The sequence below is a fragment of the Hordeum vulgare genome, chromosome 5H (genome assembly GCF_904849725.1).
Source record: "Hordeum vulgare subsp. vulgare chromosome 5H, MorexV3_pseudomolecules_assembly, whole genome shotgun sequence".
Lineage (NCBI taxonomy): Eukaryota > Viridiplantae > Streptophyta > Magnoliopsida > Poales > Poaceae > Hordeum > Hordeum vulgare.
Window position 1 is genome coordinate 157,584,964 of NC_058522.1, and position 8,126 is coordinate 157,593,089.

An 8,126-nucleotide genomic window follows, 5' to 3' on the forward strand; every position below is an offset into this window, starting at 1 on the left:
GGTACTTTTCTTGACACCACTTTGAGTACCAACAAACTTGGCAAACACATTGCCAACCTTATCCTTCCCAAGAGAATAGATATCATCAATAATGATTGGGTTGGATAAATTACCTCTCGTGCAAGAAGAAGCAAAGTGACCCTTCTGACGACATAAGTAGCAACATCTACCCTTTAATTTCTTCCCTATTGATTTCTCAACATGAGGAGTGTTGGATTGGGTCTTCTTGGGAAGGGGCCTTTCTTAAACTTGTAGTTGAGTATGTGAGTGCACTTGTGGCCTCTTCCCTTGTTTCTTGTGACTTTGGGGCTTCTTCTTTAGTGGGCAAGATCTAACATGGTGCCCTTCAATTTTGCACTTGAACAAATAATATTGGCCAAATTCTTGACTAGTTCTTGGCCCTTCTTCTTGAAGCTTTTGGACTTCTTCTTGTTGGAGTTGAATCCAAGTCCATTTTTATTGTTCAGGGATTTTTGTCCACACAAGACATTGTTGAGTGCGTACATCCCTTCATGACTCTTTTCCAAGTCTTTCTTCAAGGAAGTGACTTGGGCCTTGAGCTCTTTGATTTCCTCTACATGGTTAGTATCAACACAAGTACTAGAGGAAGTATAAGCTTCATTGTTAGAGCAACAAGGCATGGAAAGTAATTCATCACAAGATGTAGCACCATTATGAGTAGATGAATTACAAGGACTAGCACATGGCAATATAGCTTTTTGACTAGAAGTAGTGCTAATGTCCACATGAGGCTCACTCGATGTTACCTTGGTAGTAATAGCCTCATGAGCTAATTTTAGCACATTATGGGATGCTAGAAGATCGTCATGAGAGCTTGTGAGCATTACATGGCTTTCTTCCAATTTCCCATAATTGCTAGATAGCAACTCAAGTTGAGCCCTTAGCTCAACATTCTCCTTTAAAATGGATGCTTCACAAGAAGTAGAGTTAGTAGCACAAGCATCATTAATAGCAATAAGAGGAGAAGGCACCTTGGCAAGCTCTTTAGCATATGAAGCTTCAAGTTGAGCATGAGACTCGGTGAGTTCGATGAGCGAGCTCTTAATAGCCCTTGAGCCATTTCCGAGGTGCTCATAGTCCTCAAGGAGTTTAGCATGTGCAACTTGAAGCTTATCATTTTTAGTTCGAAAATCATTAGCCACCGCGAGAGCTCTATCATAGGATCCCTTTAATCTAGATAATTCTAGAGCAAAGGTTTCCTCAAGAGATTCCTTGGTGGTTTGTTCATTATCAAGAGCTTGAGATAGCTCTGCGATCTCATTAGCGTAATCACACTCATGACCTTGCATTGTCTCAATGGTGGCCTCATGCTCCTCAAGATGAGCTTCCAACTCCTCAATGTATTTCTTGCCCTCAGTGGCAATGGACATGATTTCCAAGAAGTTGGAACAAGCAAGTTTATTCTTATAAAGAGATTTAAAAATCATTTCACCCTTAATTTTTGAGGATGCAATATTATCACTCTCTTTATCATTATCCTCATCCCCATTATCATCAACATCATCATCATGAGATATATTGGAATTCAAAGTAGGAGATACCTTTGAAGCCTTAGCCATAAGGCAAAAGTGAGTCACAATAGATGATGATGTAGGATCCCTTGAAGCGTCATTCAAGGCCACATCTTGTTCCATGGAGTGATGAATTTCCTCTACATTGTTAGCACAACAACTCAAGGAAATATATACATTTTTATCATGGCAACAAGATAGAGGAGGCATACACTACAGGAATCACCTTCTTTGCCGTCTTCCATCACAGACGGCAAAGACAAATACCCGGACGACAACGACAATCCCACAGACGGCAAAGATTGTCACGGCCGGCTAATTTTCTGCGTCAGCCTACGACGGCATAGGACCTTCTTTGCCGTCTGCCCCCCAAAGCGGACGGCAAAGAGCTTTGCCGTCTGCTTTCCTGAGGAGCAGTCGGCAAAGAGTTTGGGACGGCAGCCGAGAGGCGTTGCCTCCTTTAGGGGTTAACGGAGCCTTTGCCGTCTGCCTCCTGGTATCTTTGCCGTCTGCCTCCTGGTATCTTTGCCGTCCGCCCCCTTGACTATCTTTGCCGTCTGCCGTGTCCTCCCCTCTCTCAACTTTTGTCTTCTACCCCCTCCTCTGTGCCCTCTTCTTTGCCGTCTGCCCACCCAGCAGGCAGACGGCAAAGAGACTATATGGACAGCTGCTACTGCCCAGGTTGCACAGCTGGGCGCCACGTGGCACCTTTGCCATCTGCTGGCTGATGGCAAAGGCCTTTGCCATCAGCTGGCAGACGGCAAAGATCCTATATTGTCCCATTTTTATTTATTTTTTCTATTTCACATCACATATACATATAATTCAGAGCACATATATCATAAATAGATCACAACACATATATGATATACATATAAAGCTCATCAATGCCATTTGTACATCAACGTACATCCCATATATCAAAAGAACCAACACATACGAAGTTTCATCCATATATACATACATATAGTTGCACATATATTGTTCATCAACACATTGTTCATCAACACATACAAAGAACCAACACGTTGTTGATCAACTCAAATAAAAACGGAAACTAAAGCACTCCAACGCCAGCTTCCATGCATGTAGTACATCCAATCTGCAAAATGGGAATAAGAAAGTAAGTAGAAGAAGAACAACAACATATATATGACAAATAATCTAAATTGAAGAAGAAAGAGAAGAAGCAATAAGAGAACAAGGAGAATAAAAAAAAGAGGAGGAGGAGGAGGAGGGGAAGGGGAAGGAGAACGAGAAGGAGGAGGAGAAGAAGAAAAAAGAAGAGAAGAAGAAGGAGAAGAAGGAGGAGAAGAAGGAGAGAAGAATAAGGAGAAGAAGGAGGGCTCCTTCTCCTTCGCCTTCTTCTTCTCCTCCTTCTTCTCTTGTTCTCCTCCTCCTTCTTCTTCTTCTCCTCCTCCTCCTTATTCTTCTCCTTCTCCTTCTATTCTTCTCTTCTTCTTCTTCTTCTTCTTCTTCCTTCTCCTTCTATTCTTCTTCTCTTCTTCTTCTTCTTCTTCCTTCTCCTTCTTTTTGAGCTAAATATTCCAATAATGTCATTTTAGAGGAAAACAAGCTAAGTATATAATATTCATGAGCTAACCAAGGTTCTTATGCCATTTTGAGCTTATTATGGTATTTTGGAGCTAAATGGGCTAATTATGTCATTGTTGGGTTAATTAAAGCAAGGATAATATGAAAGACGAGAAGAAAGAGGAGGAGGAGGAGAAGAAGAAGAAATCAAGAAGAAGGAGGAGGAGGAGGAGAAGGATAGAAGGTCCTTGGCCTTCTCCTCCTCCTCCTCCTCCTCCTCCTTCTTCTCTTCTTCTTCATCTCTTCTTCTTCTTTCTTTTCATTTTGCCTATTTCTTCTCCTCTTCTCCTCTTGTTGGAGCTAAATTACCTAATTATGTATTTTTGAGCTAAATATTCCAATTATGTCATTTTAGAGAAAAACAAGCTAAGTATATAATATTCATGAGCTAACCAAGGTTCTTATGCCATTTTGAGCTTATTATGGTATTTTGGAGCTAAAAGGGCTAATTACGTCATTGTTGGGTTAATTAAAGCAAGGATAATATGAAAGAGGAGAAGAAAGAGGAGGAGGAGGAGAAGAAGAAGAAATCAAGAAGAAGGAGGAGGAGGAGGAGAAGGAGGAGGAGGAGAAGGATAGAAGGTCCTTGGCCTTCTCCTCCTCCTCGTCCTCGTCCTCCTCCTCCTCCTTCTTCTCTTCTTCTTCATCTCTTCTTCTAATTTCTTTTCATTTTGCCTATTTCTTCTCCTCTTCTCCTCTTGTTGGAGCTAAATTACCTAATTTTGTCTTTTTTGAGCTAAATGGGCTAATTATGTCATTTTAGGGAAAAACAAGCTAAGTATATAATATTCATGAGCTAACCAAGGTTCTTATGCCATTTTGAGCTTATTATGGTATTTTGGAGCTAAATGGGCTAATTATGTCATTGTTCGGTTAATTAAAGCAAGGATAATATGAAAGAGGAGAAGAAAGAGGAGGAGGAGGAGAAGAAGAAGAAATCAAGAAGAAGGAGGAGGAGGAGAAGGATAGAAGGTCCTTGGCCTTCTCCTCCTCCTCCTGCTCCTCCTCCTCCTCCTCCTCCTTCTTCTTCTCTTCTTCTTCATCTCTTCTTCTTCTTTCTTCTCATTTTGCCTATTTATTCTCCTCTTCTCCTCTTGTTGGAGCTAAATTACTTAATTATGTCTTTTTTGAGCTAAATGGGCTAATTATGTCATTTTAGAGAAAAACAAGCTAAGTATATAATATTCATGAGCTAACCAAGGTTCTTAAGCCATTTTGAGCTTATTATGGTATTTTGGAGCTAAATGGGCTAATTATGTCATTGTTCGGTTAATTAAAGCAAGGATAATATGAAAGAGGAGAAGAAAGAGGAGGAGGAGGAGAAGAAGAAGAAATCAAGAAGAAGGAGGAGGAGGAGGAAAAGGAGGAGGAGGAGAAGGATAGAAGGTCCTTGGCCTTCTCCTCCTCCTCCTCCTCCTCCTCCTCCTTCTTCTTCTCTTCTTCTTCATCTCTTCTTCTTCTTTCTTTTCATTTTGCCTATTTCTTCTCCTCTTCTCCTCTTGTTGGAGCTAAATTACCTAATTATGTCTTTTTTGAGCTAAATGGGCTAATTATGTCATTTTAGAGAAAAACAAGCTAAGTATATAATATTCATGAGCTAACCAAGGTTCTTAAGCCATTTTGAGCTTATTATGGTATTTTGGAGCTAAATGGGCTAATTATGTCATTGTTGGGTTAATTAAAGCAAGGATAATATGAAAGAGGAGAAGAAAGAGGAGGAGGAGGAGAAGAAGAAGAAATCAAGAAGAAGGAGGAGGAGGAGGAGAAGGAGGTCCTCCTCCTCCTCCTCCTCCTCCTCCTTGTTCTCTTCTTCTTCATCTCTTCTTCTTCTTTATTTTTATTTTTCCTATTTCTTCTCCTCTTGTTGGAGCTAAATTACCTAATTATGTCTTTTTTGAGCTAAATGGGCTAATTATGTCATTTTTGAGAAAAACAAACTAAGAATATAATATTCATGAGCTAACCAAGGTTCTTATGCCATTTTGAGCTTATTATGGTATTTTGGAGCTAAATGGCTAATTATGTCATTGTTGAGTTAATTAAAGCAAGGATAATATGAAAGAGGAGAAGAAAGAGGAGGAGGAGGAGAAGAACAATAAATCAAGAAGAAGGAGGAGGAGGACAAGGATAGAAGGTCCTTGGCCTTCTCCTCCTCCTCCTCCTCCTCCTCCTCCTCCTTCTTCTTCTCTTCTTCTTCATCTCTTCTTCTTCTTTCTTTTCATTTTGTCTATTTCTTCTCCTCTTCTCCTCTTGTTGGAGCTAAATTACCTAATTATGTCTTTTTGACCTAAATATTCCAATTATGTCATTTTAGAGAAAAACAAGCTAAGTATATAATATTCATGAGCTAACCAAGGTTCTTAAGCCATTTTGAGCTTATTATGGTATTTTGGAGCTAAATGGGCTAATTATGTTATTGTTGGGTTAATTAAAGCAAGGATAATATGAAAGAGGAGAAGAAAGAGGAGGAGGAGGAGAAGAAGAAGAAATCAAGAAGAAGGAGGAGGAGGAGAAGGATAGAAGGTCCTTGGCCTTCTCCTCCTCCTCCTGCTCCTCCTCCTCCTCCTCCTCCTTCTTCTTCTCTTCTTCTTCATCTCTTCTTCTTCTTTCTTCTCATTTTGCCTATTTATTCTCCTCTTCTCCTCTTGTTGGAGCTAAATTACTTAATTATGTCTTTTTTGAGCTAAATGGGCTAATTATGTCATTTTAGAGAAAAACAAGCTAAGTATATAATATTCATGAGCTAACCAAGGTTCTTAAGCCATTTTGAGCTTATTATGGTATTTTGGAGCTAAATGGGCTAATTATGTCATTGTTCGGTTAATTAAAGCAAGGATAATATGAAGGAGGAGAAGAAAGAGGAGGAGGAGGAGAAGAAGAAGAAATCAAGAAGAAGGAGGAGGAGGAGGAAAAGGAGGAGGAGGAGAAGGATAGAAGGTCCTTGGCCTTCTCCTCCTCCTCCTCCTCCTCCTCCTCCTCCTCCTTCTTCTTCTCTTCTTCTTCATCTCTTCTTCTTCTTTCTTTTCATTTTGCCTATTTCTTCTCCTCTTCTCCTCTTGTTGGAGCTAAATTACCTAATTATGTCTTTTTTGAGCTAAATGGGCTAATTATGTCATTTTAGAGAAAAACAAGCTAAGTATATAATATTCATGAGCTAACCAAGGTTCTTAAGCCATTTTGAGCTTATTATGGTATTTTGGAGCTGAATGGGCTAATTATGTCATTGTTGGGTTAATTAAAGCAAGGATAATATGAAAGAGGAGAAGAAATAGGAGGAGGAGGAGAAGAAGAAGAAATCAAGAAGAAGGAGGAGGAGGAGGAGAAGGAGGTCCTCCTCCTCCTCCTCCTCCTCCTTGTTCTCTTCTTCTTCATCTCTTCTTCTTCTTTATTTTTATTTTGCCTATTTCTTCTCCTCTTGTTGGAGCTAAATTACCTAATTATGTCTTTTTTGAGCTAAATGGGCTAATTATGTCATTTTTGAGAAAAACAAACTAAGAATATAATATTCATGAGCTAACCAAGGTTCTTATGCCATTTTGAGCTTATTATGGTATTTTGGAGCTAAATGGCTAATTATGTCATTGTTGGGTTAATTAAAGCAAGCATAATATGAAAGAGGAGAAGAAAGAGGAGGAGGAGGAGAAGAACAAGAAATCAAGAAGAAGGAGGAGGAGGAGAAGCATAGAAGGTCCTTGGCCTTCTCCTCCTCCTCCTCCTCCTCCTTCTTCTTCTCTTCTTCTTCATCTCTTCTTCTTCTTTCTTTTCATTTTGTCTATTTCTTCTCCTCTTCTCCTCTTGTTGGAGCTAAATTACCTAATTATGTCTTTTTGAGCTAAATATTCCAATTATGTCATTTTAGAGAAAAACAAGCTAAGTATATAATATTCATGAGCTAACCAAGGTTCTTAAGCCATTTTGAGCTTATTATGGTATTTTGGAGCTAAATGGGCTAATTATGTTATTGTTGGGTTAATTAAAGCAAGGATAATATGAAAGAGGAGAAGAAAGAGGAGGAGGAGGAGAAGAAGAAGAAATCAAGAAGAAGGAGGAGGAGGAGAAGGATAGAAGGTCCTTGGCCTTCTCCTCCTCCTCCTGCTCCTCCTCCTCCTCCTCCTCCTTCTTCTTCTCTTCTTCTTCATCTCTTCTTCTTCTTTCTTCTCATTTTGCCTATTTATTCTCCTCTTCTCCTCTTGTTGGAGCTAAATTACTTAATTATGTCTTTTTTGAGCTAAATGGGCTAATTATGTCATTTTAGAGAAAAACAAGCTAAGTATATAATATTCATGAGCTAACCAAGGTTCTTAAGCCATTTTGAGCTTATTATGGTATTTTGGAGCTAAATGGGCTAATTATGTCATTGTTCGGTTAATTAAAGCAAGGATAATATGAAAGAGGAGAAGAAAGAGGAGGAGGAGGAGAAGAAGAAGAAATCAAGAAGAAGGAGGAGGAGGAGGAAAAGGAGGAGGAGGAGAAGGATAGAAGGTCCTTGGCCTTCTCCTCCTCCTCCTCCTCCTCCTCCTCCTCCTCCTTCTTCTTCTCTTCTTCTTCATCTCTTCTTCTTCTTTCTTTTCATTTTGCCTATTTATTCTCCTCTTCTCCTCTTGTTGGAGCTAAATTACCTAATTATGTCTTTTTTGAGCTAAATGGGCTAATTATGTCATTTTAGAGAAAAACAAGCTAAGTATATAATATTCATGAGCTAACCAAGGTTCTTAAGCCATTTTGAGCTTATTATGGTATTTTGGAGCTAAATGGGCTAATTATGTCATTGTTGGGTTAATTAAAGCAAGGATAATATGAAAGAGGAGAAGAAAGAGGAGGAGGAGGAGAAGAAGAAGAAATCAAGAAGAAGGAGGAGGAGGAGGAGAAGGAGGTCCTCCTCCTCCTCCTCCTCCTCCTCCTCCTTGTTCTCTTCTTCTTCATCTCTTCTTCTTCTTTATTTTTATTTTGCCTATTTCTTCTCCTCTTGTTGGAGCTAAATTACCTAATTATGTCTTTTTT